At 46.0% G+C, this 25,774-nt stretch overlaps 1 protein-coding gene across 3 annotated transcripts in view; it reads left to right on the top strand.

Annotated features, from left to right (window-relative positions):
- Positions 1–2,332: 2,332 nt before the first annotated feature.
- Syndig1 (synapse differentiation inducing 1) overlaps positions 2,333–25,774 on the top strand; it is a 164,121-nt gene continuing 140,679 nt past the window's right edge. Inside the window, exon 1 of one of the 3 annotated variants that reach the window (XM_036186361.1) lies at positions 2,333–2,479. The gene's annotated coding sequence lies outside the window, so the exon portion shown is untranslated. Of the gene's footprint in view, positions 2,480–2,570; positions 2,656–2,874; positions 2,964–25,774 lie in introns of those variants that run through there. The other 2 variants (XM_036186362.1, XM_036186363.1) reach the window with 2 other exon arrangements.

Genomic DNA, 25,774 nt, shown 5'->3' with positions numbered 1-25,774 from the left:
TGGCCAAAAAAGAGCTGTACTAAATATAAAATGCAGTCACTTTAGGGGACCATCCTTTAATTGAGAGATGGACATCCACTCCACAACTAGAAAGTAAAATATTAAATGGCAAAGTGGATAAGGCAGATTAAGAGAATTAAAGTCTCAGAAATTCTTTTTCTCAGAAATCCAAACACACACACACACACACACACACACACACACACACACACACTCCATTTTTATCTATCTATCTATCTATCTATCTATCTATCTTTCTATCTATCTATCTATCTATCCATCCATCCATCTATCCATCCGTCCAGTCAACCCAAACGCTAGATAAAACTGTCCATGTGGATAAACTTCTGTGCTCATATGCCCTGGAAAGGTCTAGTAAAGCATACATTGGAAACCGTTCACAGAACTAGAACTCATGGAGACAGGTCACAGGGACTCAACCCTGGAGGACACTACAAAGGCACCATCTTCCTTCTGCTCTCAGTTTTGAGGGAAAAGAACCAATGGGGATCTGTGGTCAGGCTTAACACTGCATTCCACAAGTTACTTGCCTGTTGTATCGGGGAAATTCTTTTTTAAAATTCAAGCAGTTGTAAACCAGGCAGGTGCTCTGACAAAACGAAGCGTATCTCTAAAGCCAGCCTAAAGACTGGCTATCAAGAAAGCACTGACATAAATATAGAAAATGAAGGATAGCTGCAGGTGACTCATGCAGTCTGGGAGCCATGGGGCTCCCAGTCTTTGAAGCCTCAGTTTCTTCAACTGACAAACAGCAATGCTGATTCTTCACCTCCATGGGTCTAATGATAGAAGCTCAGCCTAGCAGTTCAGAGGAGAGAAAATTCCTTTCATGAAGGAACCAGAGACTGTAAGGTGTTTTACAGAGGCAGGGTTGACATTTTCCTTCAATTTAAGAGCTGCTCAATGGGGGACACTCACAGTGTCCTTTTCAGGCCACCCCAGATAACAGCGTGTCCACAGCTACGAGCAATCAGTGGAAGAAAGCCAGGCGCCTAGCTGCTGCAGAGTTGGGAATGAGTGCGATATTTAGATGTAAAAACCTTCACATGAACTCAAGCAAGGAGCTGCTGTGAACACACCTGGGTCAATTAATCAGTTCAGCCTCCTTCCTAGGTCACTTAAATTTGATTATTCTCCACAAACTGCTGAAGGTCCGTGGAAGGCAAGTGCTGCGGAGGGCTCACAGGCAGGACCAGAACCACTTCCGATTCTGGAGATGGAAAGCCCACTTGGCTAGATGCAGCGGTTTCTGGGGGCAAAAACTTGGTTTTCAGGCAGGGGGCGGGCTCTCTGTCTAAGAAAGCTATAAAACCAAGGAACCACTAGGGGATGAGCAGCGTCGACTCCCCCAGGACAAAAGCCTGGATTTGACTGAGCTGAAGTACAGAGAGTCTTCCACTATTGGTGAAAGGGGTAGCACAGACAAAACAACTTTTGATCCTGTTTTTGGCAAATTTTCTGGTTCCTTCTCTGTTAAATCTATAACGAAAACACACCCACTCGCTCTCGATTCTCTCAACGTTTGAAATGTAGATTGTCTTCGTAGGCGGCTCTCCTAGGGCTCCCCTCGACCTACTCCAAGCCACCACTCTGCCCCACACCCAGCCCCGGTTTCTTTCCGGCGACAACTACTCTAAGGCCACCCGCAGTGCACCTACACCAATTCTAGGTCCTGGCTGCAGGCTGTCTCAGAGTATGGACTTCGTGATCGCCCGCCTCTGTCTTTAGTCCTGGTTCCGCTGATCAGAACTTGGGCTTTCTCTGGACCTACAGAGTGGGTTCCTTTGAACCTCAAGTGGACCTGGAGCCTAGGGAGGCCTTTTAGGACCAAGGGAAGCCATCATTTCCACAGTCGGAGGCTAATTCCTGTCCTCCTAGTCCCCAGTGGCAGTCCCCCTCCCCCCAGCCTCTGTCGCCCCAATGTTTCCAGACACCCGCCCCAGGCCACCAGCCAGCCGTTGTCACTGACGGGGGGGGGGGGTAGGGGAAGGGGGGCACGGCTGGCCTGGGGCAAAGTTGGCGGCCACCTTCGCGCTTGGCTGCTCCCTCTCTTCCTCCTCTTCTTCCTCCCCCGGGTCCCGCGGCGGCCTCCTCCCGCACGCAAGTCGCAAGGCTCGGTGAACCCAACCGAGCGGAGCGGCGCACTCCGGGTCACCCCTTGCTCAACCCGCGCTCTTTCTGCTCCCGGGGGGCAAGAGGGCCCAGCTCGGCTAGGGCGGCGCCGCTGCCCCGCGCCTGGCTCTCGGGAACCGTGTGCGCGGGGCAACCCGGGGCGCTGGCTGCGATCCAGGGAGGGGAGCGGCGGGGGAAGCGGCGCACAGGGGAGGGCAGAGGCGGAGAGCCACGAGCCCAGGAGCAGAGGCGGGCTCCACACCGCCCCGCGCCCCGCACGCTTGCCGGCTCCTGAGACGTGCGGGCGGCCGCCTGGGCGCACCAGCCGGGTCACCTTGTCCCGGAGGTAAGTCCGAAGCGCCGGAGCGGCGCGAGAAGACCGGGGGCTGCGGGAGTGGGCGGCGGCGGCGGCGGCGGCGGCGAGCGGGCGGCGGGCGGCGGGCGCGGGAGGATGCCCTGGCGCAGGCGGGCGTCCTGCTCCGCCTCGCAGCTCGCAGACCAGGCGGCAGTGTGCCGGCCGCGGTAAGTCCGGTTGGGTCACGGTGGGGGAGACACAGTGTCGCCCGGTGAGAGGGGAGATGGCGCCTGGCGGGGAAGATGCGGAGGACGGGAACCAGTACTATCGGCCCGGGCTGCACCTTGGCGCCTCGCCACCTTGGGTACCCAGGCGGCGTGAAGGGGCTGCTTGTGCGACGTCGGTTAGAGCTAGTGAGTCTGTGTCCTGAGTGCGACGAAGCCAGGCTCTCGGGGCCAGGCTGGGGTACAGGAACACCAGCCTCGGTGATAACGACCAATCCATGGAGCGACCTAGCTGAGTCCAACAGGGACTGGTGAGCAGGGCACCCGCGGAGCTGGCACTGAGGTTCACACGGGACAGAGAAGGAAAGGGCCAAAGGAAAGGAAAGGTAGAATTCAGGAGAATCTAGATGAGGTGGGGGGCACAATGTATTACCTGGACGGAGGACAGGACTTCTAGAGCCCCTTACCTCCGGCCAGGAAGAAATCGGGTTTTATGAGCTGTCCGGCCCCTGGCAAGCGCGACAGTCTGCAGCCTCGGAGCCGCCAGTCCTGGCGCCTAGATGGGGGCAAGCAGATGCGCTAACGGGGTTCAGATTCTAATTTTGTTGTCCCCAAGCGTGATTTCTACACTTCATTCGCGCTCTCCCTCTATATACTGGAGAAAGAGTGGACCACCCATGGAGTTGGACACTTTCCTTTAAGAAAGGGCTTTGGGCATTTGCCTGTTCTTAGGATCCTTCCCTAGGCATGGGAGCCTTCACTTGAGCTTTGTGGAGGCAGCGATCGCTTGACTTTACTTAAGGATAACAGGAAGGGGTCTTCTGGAAGTCCTCATTTCCTGTGAGGTCTCCTCGTAGCAGAAGCTCAGGCACGGGGCACCTCAGACTTAAGGTGCGCACCATGCTCCTGCGGTGTTAGATGTGGTGGTGGCGCCTCTGCGCTGCGGGCAAGAACTGGGTTGCCTGTGCCTTCCATAGCCTCACCAGGTTTTTGGTGCAGCAAATGGTGGTCCCCGCTTATCTGTTTGAGGGACGTTGGTTGGGGAAATACCTAGGGGTTCTTTTTCTGTTTAGAATCACGCAGTGGGACTTGAGTCTGTGAGGACCTCTTCTACAGCCCAGCGAGTTTGGTCAGAACCCTAACCCAGAGGAGGTGGCGAGCTGCACAGACCTGCAGCTTGAGACGGTCCGGTGACAGCCTCCTAACAAACCTCAGAGCCAGCTAACTTTTCTCTGTCAAGGTTTCTTTGCTGGAGCAGCAGGGGTGCGTGCAGAGAAGTGGATTCAAAGAGGAAAAATAGGGTCGCCAAAGTAGCCTCAGCAGTCTGGTGTCAGTTTAGAGGAAGGGAGTAAGAAGCTGAGCGGAATTTTCAGAGGAGTTGCATGTACCTTTGACCGTCCTTTTGAAGTTGTAGACCACAGGTGGGGGGCCTGTGGATGTGTGAGGAAGCACCTCTCTTTTTTTTTTTTTTTTTTTTTTGCTTCCTTTCCTCATGCCTTCAAACACGTTGGCCCTTTGCTAGGGCGAACTTGGCTCTGGACGTGATCAGGTGCTCTTTCTTTCTCACCCTGCCCCCAGTGCCTGCCTGTGCAGAGAACACTCATAAATTAATTGGCCCTTTTCAGTAAGGGTGTACTGCGGCATGGGGGAAGAGGGAGCGGGGAAACATTTCAAACTCTTCTATTGCAGAAATTTTCAGTGGTATATAGAAGCATGGAGAGATGCCCCGACCTTTCCTTGTTTCTCAGAGTACTGGAGGCCTTGCTTGAATAAAGACTTCAAAACCCATCCCCCAAAGGGATGAGACCTGAGGGGAGAGATATGCTAATTAGCTTGATTCAGTTATTCCACATCATACAGCTAGATCATAACATCACTTTGTGTCCTGTAAGCTTATACAATTATGAATATACATATAGTAGCCAATAAAGCAAATTCATGGGTTAAAAATAATAAATTACATTGTTTTTTCAGTTCATTTTTTTAAATGACCTAGCAAAGTAATATGTTTACTTTGTACAGAGTTTTCATGCATGTTTCATTTTGGTTTTAACCTTAAGAAGAAAAAAAAGTTATTCTTAGCTGATTTCATCTGTCTGCACATGGTCCTGTCTCTGAGGCTGAAGACAGTTCATTGCAGGTTGGCCTGGCCATCAGAAATAACTGGTGTGTGTGTGTGTGTGTGTGTGTGTGTGTGTGTGTGTGTGTTGTTTCTATGCTGGATTGGATCCCAGGGCCTCACCACAAATGCAAAGCATGGCTGTATCACTTAGTTAAGTTTCAGCTCCAAAATATGACTGTTACCAGTGCCCCCAGTAGAGCACAGATGATGTTCAAATACAAGGGGAGACATTCCTCCCCCCATTTATATCTTGTGGGGGGGAGGAGCCTGCTATTCTTCCTGGAGGAACAGGGAAGGGGCATTGCAAGAGGAAAAACAAATCCAGCTACTAAGGAAAAGAGGCTTTTTAAATTTCCTATACCGATCTACGTAGGGGCATGAGTGAGATTCTAGCTGACCAGTTGCTGCAAGAGCAACAAAATAATTTTTTAAAAAGGTAACAACTTTACTCAATTCCTAAGTCATAAGCAATTTCTTCCACAGTTAGCAGTGACATGCATGTAAGAGCTGCAATGGACTTAACTTGTCCTTCATATTAGCCTCCTCGAGTGAGTCTTATTTGCTAGGAGACATTTGCTTATGTAAGTTTTCTCTCAGAGACATCAACTCCTCCGCTGTTGCTGTTGCAAGGCTCACTGAGAGTGCTGCATGCTCCAGGTGTTCATCCAGAAGCCTTGGGTGGGCATTCCTGTCACAATTACTGGGCCCTCAGAAGAGGTGCCATGCCTGGGATTTGTCACCCAGTGTGATTTTCGTAATATAGAGAGGTGCCACACATACCAGAGAAGGCCAGGAGGGTTTGCAGGAGGAATGCACATCCTCTCTGTACACCTCTGTATTTTCTTTGGGATAAAAGCCATTTCTAAAAATGTCAATGGCCTTCTTGGAGTTGGGTAGACTTTGGAACACCTTTGTGAAGAGCACTGTATAAAGGGATCCTTGATCTAGCTTTTGTTAAGTGATCAACTGGCACGTGAGTGAGTGTGTTCACCATGTCCTCCCAGATAAAACCTTGATATTTTTGTTTTATGCCAGTGCAGGCCTCTTTCTTATAGTGTCCCTTTCCAGTTTCCCCTGCCTTTTGGAGGATGCAGATCCCCAGGGATGGCATGGACTGGCACAGTATTGCAACCTGTGGTTTGAACAACACCAGATTTTAGAAACACCATGAGATGGAAGGATGAGGTGTCTACTTGTCAACATCAGCTGGTAGGAGCAAATAGGATTACATCGGAATGTTACATGGGACTATCGTACAGAAATGTGCTCATGTGAGATGTTTTGAGGGGTATAGCTTGTGACCTAGTTTCACTGCACTGGGGACATGGAGGCACAATGTCAAAAAGGTGAAAATACTCCAAAAATAATTGAAGGCAAGCTAACCAGTCTCTTACCCATGCTACTAGAACTGTAATAATAAAGATCAGCAGGTGATGAATTTTCAACATTCTCTGTGCAAGACTCTTATATGTTTCAAATTATTGCTCTGAGTTTGCAAGCCTGTTTTAAAGAGACTCTGTGAGCAACTGAGCACCCCTCTGCAGCCCAGTTCCCTGGCCATCATTTCTTCCAAACACATGGTGTACTGGGGGCAAAGGGAAAGTGAATCTTCTGCCCCCTGGTTGTTGCTCTGTCCCCACAAAACTTTCAGGTGCACCTGTGAAAGGTCAGTCTTTCAAACTCTGGGCTTTCCCATGGAGCTTTGAACCACCTTAAAGAAGCCTCTTAACTTTTCTGAGATTCTGTTGCTTTGCAATCACACTCTCCTCAGTATTTTGAAAATAAATGTTTATGATCATCACTATGTTTGCTAAAGGAAGAAAGAGCTAGGTAAAGGATGCCTTTGAGTCTTATCTTAGTGCACTATTACTGTAAAGAGACACAATAATGATGACAATTCTTGTTTTGTTTATTTTGTTTTGTTTTTTCACACAGGTTTGTTTTGTTTTGTTTTGTTTTGTTTTGTTTTTCGAGACATGGTTTCTCTGTGTAGCTTTGTGCCTTTCCTGGAACTCGCTTTGGAGACCAGGCTAGCCTTGAACTCACAGAGATCCTCCTGGCTCCGCCTCTCAAGTGTTGGGATTAAAGGCGTGTGCCACCACTGCCCAGTCCCAGTGGCAACTCTTAACCAGGAAAACGTTTTATCGGAGCTTTCTTACAGTTTCAGAGGTTTAGTCCATCATCAGCATTACAGGAAGCCTGATTGCACTTAGACAGACATGGTGATGGAGGAGCTGAGAGTTCTACATCTAGATCCACAGGCAGCAGGAAGGAGCAGTGAGAAACTGGGCCTGGCTCTGGCTTCTGAAACCTCAAAGTCACCCCCAGTGACATATTTCCTCCAACAAGGTCACACCTACTAATCCTTTCAAATACACCACTGCCACTCACTAAGCATTCAAATATATGAGCCTGTGGGGCCATTCTTATTCGGACCACAAGACTTTTATTATTAAAAAAAAATTGTTTAATTCATTTTGCATACCAACCACAGATCCCCCTCTCATTCCTCCTCCTGCATTTCTGCCCCTCCCGCCCCCACCACCTTCCCCTCCAACCCACTCCCATTCCCTTCTCCGAAAGGGTAAGTCCTCCCATGTGGGGGGGCCGGGGGACAGCAAAGCCTGGTACATTCAGTTGAGGCAGAACCAAGCCCCTCCTCCTCTGCACCAAGAGTGAGCAAGGTGTCCCAACATAGGTAATGGGCTCCAGAAAGCCAGCTCATGCACCTGATCCTGATCCTACTGCCAGGGGCCCCTCAAGTAGACCCAAGTTCTTGATGGGGAAATCTTCAGAGACAACTGAACCAAGCTCATACAAACCACCACAAGTCTTAACTGGCTGTTTCTTTGGGCATGCCTACAGTCACTGGCTAGATGGACCTGCCTTTCCTGTATCTGCATCCTATAACTTGGCAGGGGTCACAGGAGGACAGTATATACACTTCCTGAGGGCAGACCAGTTCTCCCACAGGAATGTATGTGAGACAGTCAACAGTCCTGTCTGCTAAAGATTTTCAGGGGATGTAGAGGACAGCCATGTGTGCAATCGTGTTTAAATATAGCTAACTTAACTAAAAGTGTATTCCTATCATATTGCAAAGTTTTCCCGATTCATTGAACAAAATTCATTGCCTAAATCATCATAAGTCAGATTACCAATGAAGGTCAGCCACCATGTGGAACACATGTAAGCCTCCATGTGACAAAGAATCTATTAAATCTATTACCCAAAATAACCAACTAACCATAAATGAAATCTCTCTCTCTCTCTCTCTCTCTCTCTCTCTCTCTCTCTCTCTCTCTCTCACACACACACACACACACACACACACACACACACACTAAAATAAAAGCCAGATCCATATACTCTTATAATCCTACCTGCCCAGGAGGCTGAGGCAGGAGGCTTGTAAGTTCAAGGTCTACCTAGGCTACATAAAATGTTTATGGCCAGCCTGGGCAATTTAACTTATCAAGATCCCATATCAAATGAAAAAAAATAAAAATAAACTAGGGATATAACTCAGTGGTAGAGTGCTTATCTGGAGTGCACAAGGCCCTAGGTTCAAGTCCCAGTGCCACAAACAAGCAAATATTGCTTCAGAAAGCACAGAGACAACTTTGAAACCTCAGTTACATAAAAACAATGTGTAGAGTCCATTTAGCATTATTATAGAGACAAGCATTTTGCTGCAGAAATTCAAGTGTGTGTGTGTGTGTGTGTCTGTATGTCTGTGTTTGAGTGTGTGTGTTTAAATGCCTTTATTGTCTCTTTTTTAAATCATTATTTTTTAATAAATAATTTTTTCTTTATTATTATGTGTTTTAAATTTTATACATCAGCCATGGATTCCCCTGTCCTCCCCCCTCCCGCCCCCACTCCCGCCTTCCCCCCAGCCCCTCCCCTCCATTCCCATGTCCTCCAGGATCAAGGCACCCCTGGGGATTCATTTAAACCTGGTAGATTCAGTACAATTAAATCATTATTTTATGTGCATTGCTGTGAAGATATCAGATCCCCTAGAACTGAGTTACAGTCAATTGTGAGCTGCATTGTGGTTGATGGGAATTGAACCCTGGTCCTCTGAAAGAGCAGTCAGTGCTCTTAAATGCTGAACCATCTCTTGACTCCCCTCAAGTGTGTTTAATGTGAATATTTTTGTTGGCATTTAGTGCCTAGCTGGGTTTCAATTATATTATAGAGCATTTTGGGGATGTAACTCAGAGAGAGAAAACTTAGATTGAGCCTAAGATCCGTCTTTTAGAAAGGATTTGCTGTTGAAATTCGTATTTTGAACAATCATGATGTCTCCTGTGAATCTATCGTTTGATAGATTGGGCTGCCATTTCAGACATGTCTCTATCGGGTCCCTCCTTACTTTTTTCTTGGTCCAAAAGTATTTAAATCTGAAACGCAAACATGTTTCAGACACTTAGAACCACTACGGTTGCATTCCACTGCCTCAACTTTAAACACACTTCAGAAAGCAGAATGCCATGTTCTCACCTCCAACACATTTGGGATTCAGCCTTCTCCCTTAGGAAATTAAAACAGTGGATGTTATATAAACTTATTCTTCCATGGTGGGTATAATATGCATTTAAATGAATTCCTGTGAGCTTGGTCCTCACCTGGTGGTGATGACTCTGAGCAGGAGCAGCTTTGAAATAAGTGGGTTTATGTCCCAAGATCCACTCTCTGGGATAGAATTAGGACCGGTGCATATCCATGCTGAGAGGCAAGCTCAAGACTGAGTTTTAGTAGATTTCTAGGATACCCAACTCATCCTATGAGAGACTGGCACCAGCCCTACACTTAATGACTTGCAGAGTCTAAAAATGCATCTAGTAAGATAGAGGCATTTCTACACCCACATTCACCTCCAAAATCTCACTTTCAGCCTGTCTCCCATATGTTTTCTTCATAAGAGACCCTGTTTCTACCAGCTAAACACACCACAGAATACTGGTGCAGGGCTTCAGGGTGGTGAGAAGAGGTGAAATTTCACAGAACAATAGCTATGTGTAGTGTCTGAGGTAGATACAGCAGGGTCTGGCCAGAGCTTGCAGGTCAGACATTTCTAGATAGACTTCAGAACTGTTTGTCTGCTCTGCATGACCCAGAAAAGCTTCCAGAATTCAGAGTGACTGCAAAGAGGACCTGGAGGCTGTCCCCCACCTAGACCCCAGCCTTGAGATGCCTGCATCTGATCCAGCCTTTTCACTTCTCTGTGCTGTTCCTTCCATCTCCCCTACACAGAACCAGGAACTGGCTGATTAATGTGCACACTACTCCCTGCCCCTCCACTTCCAGGGCTTGAGTTCAGTTATTTCAGTGCTTTGACATAATATAATTCTCTAAATTCCCCGACAGAGATAGAATTTTTAAGTTTAAGGACAGGAAAATAATCAGGTTTATTATTTCCTCACTCTCTTCTTTTGCATCCTGACCCCGCCTCTGTATGCAAACACATTTGTGTATGTGGGAAGGTGGGACTGTATGTGTGTGTGTGTGTGTGTGTGTGTGTGTGTGTGTGTGTGTGTGTGTGTGTAGATGTGGCTTCTCTGACAGCAAGGGTTATGTGACCTGCAGTACAGCTTCCACCCAAGGGGTCAGGAGCACCACATCCCGAGCCCCTAGCCACCTTCTCTGAGCCCCTTGTCCAGGTCCTGTTGTAATGCTCTTTGGCGCCATTGCTAATCTGACTGCTGCTCCTACTGACTGACGTCTTGACTATGAAAAAGATCCCCGATGTTTTACAGTGCTGCAGTTTGTTCTAGACCCACAGGGAGAAAACGTGTTGTTGACTCGGAACACAAAGAATGCTGCAGTTCCCTTTCTTGTTGCTGATTTTCCAGGTACCTTTTGGAACTGCACACTTTAGGACCCTGAGTCACTGAGTGTGTCTCCAGCCCACATTTCAACAACTTCCCTATTTGATGTGCGTCACCCACCTGCATGGCCATAGACACAGGAAATGTTGGTGCAGACATGACTGGAGCACTGTGACCTCGCTCTATCTGTGCTCGGCCATGACCCCGGCCTCCAGCACTCTCTTCTTTGTTAGAGGATGAGTATTTTGAAGTATCCAGGTTTTCTGTGGCCTCAAGACTGAATTTGGGAAAGCTGAAATTTTGATACTTGCTTTTCATCTTACTGGTTGGCCCTTTTGCTCCCCACACTGAGAGGCTGGCTCCTTTGCAATCCACTGACCTTTTTCCCTAGCCCCATCCCCAACAGAAACCTGCACTGACTGTCTCCAGCCACCAGTCTTACCCAGGTATACTGATGCCCAGAGGAACCAGACACATAGATAGCTGGAATATTTGGTATAAGCTGTGAGCTGGCCCAGGACACCCCTGCCTCTCCTTGTCTTGTCCTCTAGCTATTGCCGTGACCTGCGGAGGCTTGTGTCCAGTTTAAGACTCATCTCTCTCATGGTTGGACAGAAAGACTGCCTGACAATGGAATCATAGTATTTCAGTAGCTGGCATGCCCACTCCTCCAGCATCAGGACCCAGGAATGAGGGACAGGTTAAGGGTAATCAGCTCATTCCCTAACTGGTGCTATATACCTCTTCTTAGCTACCAGAGCCCCTCTGTTGCCTTGGATACTCAAATGCACAATGTAGATCCTTCCATCTACTCCAAGGACCTTCCCACAGCACTAGCCTGCTAGGAAGTTCTGCTTCCAACCTGGGGTCCCATAGCCTTGGTGTTCTCTGTTCCTTTGTGTTCTCTGTTGCCTTTGCACAATGAAAGGGTAGCTTCAGCACTAACAGAAACATCAGACTAAGGACTGGATGTTGCTGAGATTCTCTGTTGCCCTCCAGGGAGAAATCAGTCCCACCTCTTTAGACATTGTCCTCCATCTGAAATCTATGTCTGTCTGCTGAGGGAGGGTTGAGGCAGCTATGTGTTCATGAATGTATATGAAGGGACTTGGGGATTGGCAATGTCAAGGGAGTGGAATAGAAATAAGTGTAGTGTGGAGAAGATGGACAGGTGAATGATGCCATGGCAGGGACATGGTGAGCCTTGATGGGGTACATAGCAAGTGTCTGCTTCTTTCTCAGCCCCACTGTATCATGGCAATCATGAGGTTATCCAGATGCCATAGAGCTAGGTTAGGGAAAACCATGGGCCCTGGGAAACATTAACACCTCCATAGAAACCGAGCCTGTGAGAGGAGCAGAATCCTGAAGGAATAATGGAAAGCTGAGTGCTGGCTGACAATGGACCTCGGACACTGTCACTTCCGCGTGGTTGAGGATCTTCCAGTCTCCAAGGGTTTCTGATTTTGTTTTCTAACCTTTCTGGTCCTGGGGTTTGTATTCAGGCTGGAGTGGAAATACTAGTTTGTTTTGGGGTTTGCTGTTGTTTTGTTTTGTTGGTTTTTGTGTTGTTGTTGAACTCCTCACTTCAGGGATGAATAGCTGTCTATGAAAACATATGGGTGACTTCTTCTGATTTCTGGGTGACCTAATGGATTTAGGATTCTGCTGGAGGGACCAGACCAAAGCTGGTGTGGCTTGTTTGCATCGTATTAGGAATGCTGGCACAGGAAAACTAACAGTAGCTTCAACTCTTAGATCCTTATTGCTAGTGATGTCTTTCCCTGGCCAGATGGCAGCACCAATGAAGGGAATGGAGGAGTGAAGAAAGGGAAGGGGAGATGAGGAGTGTGCCCGTGACTCCATTTGGTTCTCTCAGGACACCCTGGAGATGCCCCTCTTCTACATTTGACCACTTGGCATGACCAAGAGAGCCAGAGGGTGCCAACCTGCTGTCCAGCCTTATGTTACCAGAGTGGGATACTGCTGCAGAGGCCCATCTTTAGAGTATGCTTGCTTCTTTGCCTGTCTCGAAAAGCCATGCTATCTCACTCTGCTATGCTTGGCTGTATAGGCCTCTTGGTATTGCTAGAACCTACAGTAACTTCTAGAACAGTTGCACATCCTATGCAAAAGGCAAGAGATGGAGACTATTCTATCACAGGGTAAATCCTGAGTGGAGCAAAACATACTTAGGTTATTTATCTCTGCTGTTTAGATGGCTTCCATGGGATACAATGCCTACAGAAAGTCAGCAAGTGAGATATGGGACATAGACTAGGCATGACTCAGGCACTTAGGAGTCCAGAAGAGCAGAAATCACCTGCAGAACATCCGGCAGCCAGAGGGGAGGTGCCTATTGTCTCCAGTGCCACAGGCCACAGAACGACAACAATTAAACAGCTCAATGGGTCCACCCTTGTTCTTGTCTTGCTCTCGGCATTAATCTTTTCCCAGAAGATGGAAGTTTTTTCCTCTGCAGATACTGCCCAGAAACACTGATTTTCCTGGAATTGGCATTCAGAGCCTTGTGTATTTCAGAAATACATTTTAGTGAGTTGGACTCTGTCCAGTGGTCTTTAAGCCAGTACATTTGTAGAGGGAAATCAGGCATGAGCTTGACTGTCTCTGAAGGGCCATATCAAATTACATCTGTTCCTATAGGGTCTGGCTTAGTCCAGGAGAGGACCTTGGGGTCCCACTGGTGATGCACATGTCCCTCCCTGGAGTCTCCTTCACTCCTGCCCTTCCTGCATGTTACAGAGCTGTCAGGGTGAAGGGCTGTGGAAGTTATTTGTGATCAATGACTGGCAGAAACAATGTGAATGAGGATTTATTTTGGCTTACCATCTCAAAGTTTTCAGTCCACAGGCTTTGGCTCCATTTATTCTGAGCCCATGATAAGGAAGAGTTCCATGTTGCTGTGACCCACTTTTTCCAACTAGGTACCACCCTCTGAAGCTTTTATAACATTCTAAAGTAGGTCCCTAGCTGGGAGCCAATATTAAACATATAATCTTGTAGTATTGTTTTTATATTCAGACCCTAATTGGAACTCCTAACCAAGCTGTCTGGTGACATCACTGTTGGTTATGGATTTCAGATTTTCCTCAGCTTACAGTGGGGGTTCTGCCCTGAGAGACCAAGCCCATGATGAAATATGGTAAATTTAAACTGCATTGACTACATCTGTATGTTACTTTGCTGTTGCTGTGATAAAACACTGTGACAACAGCAACTTATAAGAGGATGAGTTTATTTGGGTTTATGGTTCCAGAGGGATGAGTCCATCATGGTGGGGAGGCGTGATTGCAAGTGGTGGGCATCTTCATGACAGAAGTAGGAAGCTGAGAAGTCGCATCTTTGGTTGCAGACATGAAACTGATAAAAGGGACTGGAAACAGAATGAGGCTATATAATCTCAAAGCCTACCCCAGTGATGTAGATTCCTCCAGCAAGGCTGCACCACCTAAACCTGGCCAAACAGCACCGCCAAATGAGGATCAAATGTTCAAATACCTGAGCCTAAGAAGAGTATTCTTATTCAAACCACCACATCACCCAGCCTGCCGAGCATCTAAACGGCTTGGCAACACACAAGCCCCATTCTCAGTTGTTTTCCCTTGGCTCTGCAGGACTCTCAGTGGCTGCATCTCTCTGCCCTGGACAGCAAGGTGAAAAAGAACCAGACACAAGAGCCCCAGACTGGATAAGAAACGAATTCAAAATCCAGAATGTATTCACCTCACATCATCATAGAGTTGGGAAATCCTAAGCAGAGCCATTGTAAATCAGAGATCACTTGCAGCTGCAGCTGGGTCCCAGCTGACTCCTCTGTTCTAAGACAGTGCTCAGGGCTCATCCTTCAGCTCACTGCATGGAACGTCCCTCAGTGGCCACATTCTCTGCAGGTTCCCTGCCATCCTCCAGCCCTCCTCCAACTTCCTACGTCCTCTGGGAGGGAGCCCACTCCCAGAGGCTCCATTTCTCCTCTTTTCTGGGCTTAGATGTCCATCCTACCTTCCTAGCCACTCCCTCTCATCTGGATACATCTAGACCCATTTCTGCCCACCCTGTCACAGTAGCTTCCTGCAGCTCCTCTGCCTGCCATCTGGCTGTGAGAATTGTCCAGGAGTAATCTGGCCAAAATAAATGTTTGCCTCTGGCCCTCTTACCAGCCTTCCCTGGGTGGGCATCTCCATTCTAGCCACACAGGACAGGCAATTTAGAGAGGATATGAAGCTGTTAAAACAGTAGCTGTAGGCCCCCCAGTCTCATTTCCACCTTCCCCCAATACCAGAACATGGGAGCCCTCCTACACGTACTTGTACATACATGTACCACTACATGTGTTCATACATGACAGATGCCCACCTCCATCTCCAGCTTTGTTTAGCTTCTTCTCACTAACTTCATTCAGAGCTCAACTTAGCTATCACCTTATCCTGGTAGTGTCTACCTCTCAAGGTCAGTGACTTCGCTTCTGAGTATCTCTGGTACCTGGGCCTAACCTGAACCCTGCTGTGGCACTAGCAGAACCACCAAAAATGAGATATCAAGAATTGACCTCAGAAAGATGTGTTTGAGACCCATAGAGTGTAAACTATGTAGATTTCCTCATAGAGTAAGAGAGCAGAAGCCCTCCATGGTGATTGATAGGGCAGAGGGATGTTTAATCAGAATTTCAGTGTCCGTTGCCTTTTAAACTTGATGGTGTGAGACACAAATTCATGAAAAAATAATGAAGCTGCAATGCTAGACATTTCTTTAAGTGAAGAATTGCCCTACCAGATAATACAATCAAGTGGTAAAAATCACATTAACTGACCTCACATCCAGGCAAGTTTTAAGAAGGATGTGGAGAAAGTGGATCCATATATGTTGTCAGATTGTAAAGTTGGGCAGCCACTGTGGAAAAGAAAATGGAGGCACCAAGGAAGATTATTAAACAGCCTCACCCTGTGATTCAGCCAAAGCATTCAGGGTAATTGAAGTCCGAGTCTTGAGTATTTCATGCCCCTGTTCATAGCCACATTTATTCGCAACAACTAAAACATGGAAGCCATCAACAGAGATGAGTGAGTAAATGAAGTGTAGTGTGCATACAACAGAGTATTATCCAGCCTATAAGAAGAAGGAATTTCTGACATATGTTATAGCCTGGAAGGACATTAGGGTCTTAAGTAAAATAAACGAGTCACAACAGACACATACCAGTGATCAACCTCATGGAAGTTGGAAGTAGGGTGGTGGTCGCTAGAAGCTAGTGGGAGAGAAGATAGTAGTTATTGTTTATTGGTTATGGAGTTTCAGAATACAAAATGAAAAGGTTTCAGAGATCTGTTTCAGGCTAACAAGGTTGTGTTTAATGCTATTGCACTATACAGTACAAAATGGTTACAAGGGGAAATTTGGTGGCAGTGTGCTTTTTTGCCACAGTAAAAAAAAAAAAAAATGAAAACTACATTTGAAACTTTTGGAATCTTAGTTATTGGCAAGTAGTTTACAGGATGTGCTTATTATCTACAGCTGTGTGACAAACCTGCCCCAACTCCGTATTCATGGCTCATTGGGTTAGGATTGGAACAGGGGTCCATGGAGACTGTTTGTCACCCTTTGTGGCTTCCCAGATGTCTGGAATTAGAGTGTGTTGGTTTGCTCTCCTCCAGAACTGGGTCAGGGACCTACATGTTTCATCTCTGAGCTTGCACCCAGCACAGTAGCTGTGGAGCAGTTGATGTCTTTGTGCTAAAGATGATGATGTGTGAACAGGAGGACAGCCTGCCATAACTGTCTCCAGTTCATACTGTGTCAGCTCCATTCTGCTCTTTTGGTCTGTATAGTAAGACTCTAAGCTAGCCTAGACTCAAGAAGAGGCAAACTGGACCCTTTAAAAGGACCCTTTAAAAGATTTGCAATTACATTCAGTCTATCATGAGAAACAAAATGGGACAGATAAAGCACCCTAAAATATATTCTTAGGAGTGCAGTGCCAAGGAATGCAGTATGGGAATCTGAGGGAAGCATGGAGCATGGAGGAAATAGGCTACTTGCATGTAAAGTGATTACATCTCCCCTCACAACAACATCATACATTCTGAGTGAACAGAACACCATAGTAGTTCATATAAAGTATTCAGATGGTAAATTTTTATGTGATTTGGGTTTTGCAAAAAAAAAAAAAAAAACCAAAAAACAAACAAACAAACAAACAAACAAACAAAAAACCTACATTAGAAACTGTACAACCCTAGGTACTAGGAAATCATCAATGAATTTTTCTTGTTGCTTTTTGTTTGTTTGTTTGTTTGTGTTGTTGTTGTTGCTTAACAAACTGACCCCCAAACTCAGTGCATATGGATCTGTGGGTCAGGAATTTGAATAAGATGCAAGGAGACAGACTATGTAATCATGTAATTCACAGCTTCTGAGGAATATAACTCCCATTACAACAATCTCTGAATGAATATAAGAAGCATCAATAAAGGCATGTAAAAAGAAGCTTGGATACGTCTAGCCTGAAGCAGTTACCTTAGAATTCATAAGTATGATATCATTGATACCACTGATAAACTAAATTTGTATTACATATTCTACATAAAGAACTGAAAGTGAGATTTAAACACATATAATTAGCAGAAATAAGCCCTTGCATCAGTGAATAAGAGTCCTGTCAGTCATGCTGTTTACCCCTGCTCTGGGCCAGGATTCTACATCATCATGTGCTTTACTGGCGCACACACTTCCACTGCATCTTCCCTCTTGAGAGAGATGTTCTGAGTTCCCCCAAGACTGCAGCCTGAGGGTGTCCCTCTGCTCTGAGTGGGCATGTGCCTTCTCTTTTCCATGGTTAGCAGACTTGGCTCATACCCCACAGTAGTGCACTTCCAGAGCAGATTGCTCAGCCTGGATTGCTAGGCTTGCAGAAGCTAAGTGTGGTGTTAGGCTCAGAAACATAGCTGTGAAGACTGCAGAACACCCCATGCCCATGCAGTCACACCCAAGGTGTAGGCTACCGTGTGCTGCCGCAAGTACATGTGTGATGAGAAAGGTGGACCCGGGCTTCTGGCCAGATTTGGAAGTAGAATGCCATGGCAAGAATCAGCCAAGACCTAAACATAATTGTGCTGGACAGAGGAGAGAGTCCAGGTTTCTAGGCAAAGGGAATAGGGCACAGTCAGAGGTTAGAGAGGCTGGGACATGTGAAGTGCAGACTTTTTAGTTGGCTTCAGAATCTATTTTGCATTGATGATGTGACTCGGGTTTAGGGGACACCACGAGAAACAGCAGGTGAAGTCAGACAAACTCACCCTCCCTGGGCATTTGCCCACTGATGCATTCAGATTAGTGCATGAACAACTTGGAGGATCAAATGTGTCTTCTAGCACTACCTAAGAGCATCTGGACCTGGAAAAGTGGGGACTGGGAAAGCTGGAGACCCTTCCACAAACTGCTACCTTAGGGTCCCCCTTAGGCTACACCATTCTAGCCCACAGCACAGTGTGGCAGCCTTCAGGTTGTGTGCTTCTGAAACGACAATTCAGGGCTCTAGCTCAAGTTTTCTGTCAAAGATACATGTTACACAAACTTCTCTTAATCAGTCTCAAGAGTCATAAATATCACTGCTGGCACCCTCTTTCTGCTAACCTGAATTCCATCTAAGTAGGCTCCAGGGGAGGAAGCAGCTACTCATGCCTCTCCCAGCAAAGAGTGCCAGGGTCACCGATAGAATAGATGTGGGATAAGAAATACTGCTCACCTTCAGAAATAGGATTGGACACAAATACTACACAGGAAAATGCTAGTGTACACAATAAGCCTTTATGTCACATAGAAATGAAAAGAGGAAGCCTTTCTCATCAGAGGATTGATCTCAGTCCATTTTAAAAATTATATCATTTTTCTTAGTCTTAATTATCCTCCAATGTCGGTAAAAAAAAAAAAATTGTTAGTGTGTCTGATTGTTCTTAAAAGCTCTGTCCAGAGGGTGCACTTGAGTTCATAAGTCGGAAACTGGGACAGAGATGAATGGCACCAATTTTACATGCTATACGAACACATTGCTCACAAGAAAGGGAGTTTGGGGTCCTGGAATTCTTCAATTTCATCACTTCCAAATTCTTTTAGTGAAATGATAGATTAGATAGATGGTGGGAAGATGGGACATGTCAGGTCATCATTGCTCTGGTGCCTCCTCCAGACTTACGGGAACCGGTGTCAATGGCAATTATTACCTTTTCTGGAGTTTTGTTGTTGTTGTTTTATTCCTTTTCTCTTTTCATCCTACACTGTAAAGGCCTCTCAAAGCATGAAAATCTGAAACATGCAGATATAGTATAGGTTAGAAATAATACAGCAAGAAATTCTAGAAAACCGTGAGCACTTATTCCATTCAGGAGCTAAACAATCAAGTTTCTTTTTCCTATTAGATGTGAACATGGAGGCAGAAGGTGCTGACTCGGTGCCCAGTAGAGTCAAGACTGCATCTCTGTGATCTCACTGCCTTTCCATTGTGGCTTCTATGTGGCTGCTTGGACCCCAGATAACACCTATGAGGTCAAAGAATGTAGGGAAGATGGACAGAACCTCCCAGGAGACTCCTTAGCTAGATCCATGGCCACCATTGGTTATAAGAAAGTATGAATGAGCATGAAGATTTACCTTTTCGAGCCTCCTGAGGAAGGTGGGCAAGGTGAAGGGTTGACATTGAGCAGTGAGTGTTGCATCCAGCCAGTGCCACCCCCCAGTGCATAGCCTGGGGCAGAGGTTTTGGGCAAAGAGATGGGCGTGTTTATAAAGTCAGAGAGGAACCTACTAGTGTCAGGTTTGGCCAAAGCACCAGGCAGACAGATCTAGAGTGGAAGTTCTCTGTACTTTGGGCAGTGCAACTGGTAAGCATGTGGGCTGATTTCACTATGACCAGTCCTTGGACCATACCTTGAAAGCACCTACGTCCAGAGTGGCTCTCATATTTTGCTGACTGGTAGACTCATTTGGGATTATTTAAAACATGCTTCACCTTCTGTTATAGTTTGGAAATGCTTACATGTCTCACTCACAGCTTTCTGAGCTGGAAGCTTCGTCCCAGGTGTGGTGGTTGAGGTGGTGCAACATTGGGGATCTAATGGGAGCTCGTAAGCCTCTAGGGGTGCCATTCTTCAGAAACGGATTAATGCTGGCCTTGCGGACTGAATTGGGTCTCAGAAAAAAAAATGAGTTAGTTCCCAAAAGAATGGGTTCTTATAAAGAGTAATCCTGGTCCCTCGGGGCTTCTTGTTCATTGTGTGATGGCTTCCTCTTACATACGCTCCCACTGTAACGTCAGCACCCCCACCAGAGCTGAGCAGATTCCAGTGCCATGCTCTTGGCTCTCCAAACTGTGAGCTAATTAGCCTTTTGTGTGTGTATGTGTGAAGTATCAACCTCAAGTGTTCTGTTATAGTAACAGGAAAGAGACGATGACACCAGAGAATACTGAAAAATACTGGAGGTTAAGTTGGGGCAATCCTGAGAGACCCACCACTATCCGTATCGACTACTGCCACATTTAGGAGGCAGGCAGCGTCTTCAAACCTGTACCTATGCCAGACACTCGGGCTCTGCAGACCTGCAGGTTACAGATTAACCTGTCTGGATTGGAGCCTGATAGCCTGTGTTTCTAACAGGTGCCAGGTGCTGCTGGCTCACAGGCCATGCTTTAGCAGCCAGGTCCTGAAGGGCTGAGGTGGAGAGAGAAGGCTGGAGGGTAGGCAGGTATATTGGGGATATATTGCCAAAGGAGGTAGAAACCATTTCAGCTGAAGATGCTGACAACAGCTTGTTGTGTTCCACATCTGTTGTTCTTTGCCATAAAAAAACTCACATAATCTGGATTAGGAGTCAAGGAGCATAATGCATTTGAGGTCATCTTCTGTAACACTACACTAAAAACAAACACTTAACATCCATTTCATTTGCACACTTGGAGAAGGGGAATGAGTGTCTTTGACCAATACATCTTATTGAAAATGACAGTGAATCTGTCCTGAACATAGTCTAGCTGACCATTCTCACTGTCAGACACATTAATGACACCACTGTGTGCCAAGAAGGCATAATAGAGCCCTAGGTAACTAGAGGGGTGACCCCAGGAGAGATGCCAAGAACCCAGAAGCCCAGCATCACTCCACTAGCTGGGCCAGAAAATTCAGTAGCTGCTGTTTTTAACATACCTACTAAGTGTTCTTGTCTATTACGTAGTGACCGATGGCATATGGCTAGAGAGAATCATCTGTATTCATAAGTCAATTTAGTAATGCAGTCCTTGAGCAAAGGTTGGCACTGAGCAAGACCTTCATTATTGAACTTCCACGCAGGCAGTATGGAAATCATTCAGACAGGGTCCTTCAGATCCTGAGTAGATGCTGTATTCACACCCACACAGACTTAGGAGAGCCAAACAGACACTTAATCACGCCATATGGACACAGACAGTTCCTAGGCAGCCTTACTTTCCCACCAACACTGATGTCTGTCTGTAACTGATCATGGCTTTCACTACCTGACAGGGAGCTGAGAACAGACTTCAGCCTGTTGAACCAGTACTTTCCCACCAACACTGATGTCTGTCTGTAACTGATCATGGCTTTCACTACCTGACAGGGAGCTGAGAACAGACTTCAGCCTGTTGAACCAGCACAGCAGTGGAGTGGTCATATTTTACCTGCTTCCTGTGATAAGCAGAGGACACTGTGGCCTCCTTCATACTGGAGCTGTGGCTGGGAGTATTAGCTGGGCCCTGCTGTGCTTTGACTGTTTCCTGCCTAGAAAGTGGGACCTGGTTCCTAGCTTTCATGAGTACGCTATTCCTCAAGTGACCCTATGTTTCTTATTATGGGTCAGGCACTGTTCTGCCTCCACACCCACAGGGACCCAGGGAGAGCCTCTGCCATGTGTGCTCTCTCAGAAAGGGTGTCTCATTTTCCCAGTCCCTGGAAGGCCTTATGGTTTTCTTGAAGGGTTGAGACTTCACCAAGGAGCAACATTGAACAAAGAAAGTGTGTACCAGATCCGAGGTGAGGGAGAGTTACTGGGGGTTGACCACACCCTAGGCTGGAGAGGAATAGAATGAGCATGTCCCAGAGTATGGGATCCACTATGCTTCAGCTATGGACAAGACACTGGTGGTATTATACATTTTCAACCAATTGGGTAGATTCTCAAATTCCAAAGGAAAAATACAACAACAAAGCCTGATGGAACCCTTGCAAGGCATATTAATCTGCTTATTGTACTATAATGAAAAGCTTGAGGCAGGCCAACTTCACACAGAAATATATTTCATTTAGCTATTTCATGGCTTTGCTGACTGAATGTTCACACTGTATTCACATGGCACAGTCTGGAAAGAACCCTGCCAGAAGCAAGTGTGTGTGTAATGTGGTGAGGATATAATTATTCTGAGTGTCCACACCTTTGTGAGGACCTACTATTAGGCCCAGCCTGTTAAAGATCCCCATTTCCAATGTGGCTACCCAATATCTGAACACATAGAAACCTTTGCAGAGGAAACAACAGACAAAATCACCTATTTTCGTCCGAGTTGGCTTGTGCTGGTCTTTGCATATCCCTCATTCCCACGACTGAGCGTGTACAATCATTCAACACAAGTCCTCCCGCTACAAATTCCCAGGGAAGAGACTCACTAACCATCTTAGCACCTGGTAACTCAGACTGCTTACAAAAACAGTCTTCCTGTTCTCACATCCGGGCATGTCTGATTCTCCTGCGTAAAAATAAGGTCCTCTAAGCCATGAGAAACAACACATTTTGCAGAATGGCAAGAATCCAGGAGGTGGACCCAGTGTTGGGCATGTGTCTATGTGGGATTAAGACATTAATTATAACTCTCTTCTGCTAACGCCATTAATAATTGATGTAGAGGAAGCATACCAGGCCTGGGGCTGGAGGAACACTTTGCAAATAAGAGACTATCAAAGTGCTGTGACATCCTCAGAAAATGTTGGAAGCCTTTGGACATTGCTCTGGAAATCTTCCTTTGCTACCGCCAAAGCCAATTGCTTTGGCAGAATTATGCCAACAAACCTCAATGAATCTGGATCAGTTTTTATTCTGGCAATTAGCACACACTTGTAAATTGACTCTGAATCTTGCTGAAGATTAAACAAATTTGTTTACATGGTCATAAGGACATGAATCTCAATTAACACACAATCTATCTATACCCCCTCCACACAAACACACACTGTACTTTTCTAAAGGTTTTTTTTTTTTTCTTGATTTAAGTTGATTTATTTAACTGGATTTCCCTCTGATGTTACTTATCCTTTGAAAACAGCTCATTAAAATACATTGCTACTTGGGAGAGTGGCCCCTACACTTCGCCTGGGCAATACAGTAGAACTGGCCCTGAAGATGTAGGTATGAGAGAACTAACCCTGAGGACTTGATACCCTGAGAACTGGCCCTGTCCCTGTCTCATCACTACAAGGGGTGAACTAACTGGGGCAATGCTGGAGAGCCCACCTGGTAGCAAAGACAAAAGAGAGCTAGGAACTGACCAACCTGCCCACAACTACCCAGACCCAGAACCAAATTTGTGTGTTGGCCCATCCCAACATCCACCCCATCTGTGATCTGCTGGACATGATAGGGGCAGGGGGAGGTGGGGTTAGTCCTGTAGAGCCAGGGCTGTGAGACTCAGGGCACAATGGGATATCCAAGAAGAGTCCCAGTGAGGGCCCAGCATCAATGGTATAGCAGAGACTAGGGGCCTTGAACCAGCCCAGTGATTCTTTGCAATAAATGCCTGCATGTAAAATTATATGGATAAAGGGGTTTACTGCATGACTCACTGTGTCACACTGCAGCTTCTTTAATGAGATTTTCCCCTTCTTTCTTTTCTCCCTCTCTTTTTCTCTTAAAATTTATTTTGTTTAATTTTGGGGTGTGGGGGATGGGTGGGATTGGGAGGCATGATATAAAGACATAAAGAATAAATATAAACAAACAAACAAACAAATAAATAAATAGAAACACATTGGCTAGATGTCAGATCCCAAAGAATTCCAGGACAAAGGGCTAACTGTGGCACCTTTTAGCCTACCAAAGTGGATGCTAGCCCAGGCTCATTCAGTGCTTATGGTACCTATCATCTCTTCTTTCCTCTCCCCTTACCCTAAGCCTCCAGAGCCCGTGGGCTTTGCTTCTTTCTCTTCCCCAGCTTCTGATTCCTGTATGACCCTGCCACTTCCACCATGTATTCTCTGGGTTCTCCTTGTTGGTCCTCTTTATCTCTGTCTTTTTTGCTCCCTCTCTTTTCTTTTCCTTTCTCTCTCTCCCCGCTCTCCTCCCATGACCAGCCCAGTTCAGTCTGATGGCCATGTTTAGTCTACTGCTTCCTCTCTCTGCTTTGGATTCTTCTAGATGCCTCTGGCTGTACTCTCCCTAATATCTACACTAAAAACTTTCTCCTCAACAAAACCTTGGAGTGGTTATACCCTCATTTCATTCAGGAGAGATTTTCAGAACATTCTTCCACAAAGATGTCACAAGCAGGGCTGCTTTGACTGGTCCATGATCATTTAGGAGCACTGGTTTTTATTGACGGGACATGACTAACTAGGGCTCAGTCTTGGCAGTGGCCAGTGCAAAAAAAGGTCATATAACAGTGAAAGCTTGAGTTTCACATTAGTGCTCATAAAAACCACAAGCAGAGCACGTGTGAACAGGTAACTACTATGCAGATGAGTGTCCCATCCCAGCCAGGTACATGTGTATTCTGAAAAGCATAGGTGGGTGCTTTCCCCAGAGGCTTAGTTTCCTCATCCAGCCAATAGGTAAGTGATTTGATGTGCCAAGTTTTACTCTGGGTGCATGGTATTCAAAAGTTGTGACTCAGACAGACTCTCAATGTGATGGTGTTATTTGTGTGAATAAAGAGTTTGAGGTTGTGTGAATACTCAGAAGAAAGTTCACATAGTTGTTGTTGGAGGGTTTGTAGAACAGCATATGTGCAAGCTGGGAACTGTGTGTTTAAGGAAATAATTTTGTAGCAAAGATCCTGAAGACAAGAATGATCTCACCTTGCGAAGACATATACAGAGCATCAGAGTAGAGATGCACAGGCTTTTGTATGGGACCCAAATGGAAATCCAGATTGTCTGGTGCATGTGAAAATTGGGCAGAGATGTGGCTGTCACTTGATAAACACACACTTGGAGAACCATCAACCAGGAACAGTCATCAGAGAGAAACTCAGAGCATTCACAAGAGGTTAGATTGTCTCCTGGGTCTCAGATAGGCTGATAGGTTTGTACTTAATTCTATGGATATGGAGAGAGTTTAGCAGGCTGTATGCAATGGGAAGATGTTTATCATGAAGGGGTGTTGGATTTTGTCAAATGCCTTTTCTGCATCTAGTGAGATGATCATGTGGTTTTTTTCTTTGAGTTTGTTTATATGGTGTATTACATTGACAGACTTTCATATGTTGAACCACCCTTGCATCCCTGGGATGAAGCCTACTTGATCATGGTGCATAGTTGTTTTGATGTGTTCTTGGAGTTCGTTTGCCAGTATTTTGTTGAATATTTTTGCATCATTGTTCATGAGGGAGATCTATCTGTAGTTCTCTTTCTTTGTTGCAACTTTGTTTGGTTTAGGAATCAGGGTAATTGTAGCCTCATAGAAGGAGTTTGATACTATTCCTTCTGCTTCTATTGTGTGGAACAATTCAAAGAGTATTGGTATTAAGTCTTCTTTGAAGATCTGGTAGAATTCTGTACTGAAATCATCTGGTCCTGGGCTTTTTTTGGATGGGAGACTTTTAACGACTATTCCATTTCCTTAGGGGTTATTGGACTATTTAAATGGTTTATCTGGTCTTGATTTAACTTAGGTATGTGGTACCTATCCAGAAAATTATCCATTTCTTTTAGATTTTCCAGTTTTGTGGAGTAGAGGTTTTTGAAGTATGACCTGATGATTCTCTGGATTTCCTCATTGTTGTTATGTCCCCCTTTTCATTTCTGATTTTGTGAATTTGAATGCTCTCTCTCTCTGTCTTTTGGTTAGTTTGGATACGGGCTTGTGTATTTTGTTGATTTTCTCAAAGAACCAACTCTTTGTTTCATTAATCCTTTGTATTGTTCTGTTTATTTCT

Source organism: Onychomys torridus, chromosome 4, assembly GCF_903995425.1.
Source record: "Onychomys torridus chromosome 4, mOncTor1.1, whole genome shotgun sequence".
NCBI classification, from domain to species: Eukaryota; Metazoa; Chordata; class Mammalia; order Rodentia; family Cricetidae; genus Onychomys; species Onychomys torridus.
This window is presented reverse-complemented; position numbering and strand designations above follow the sequence as displayed.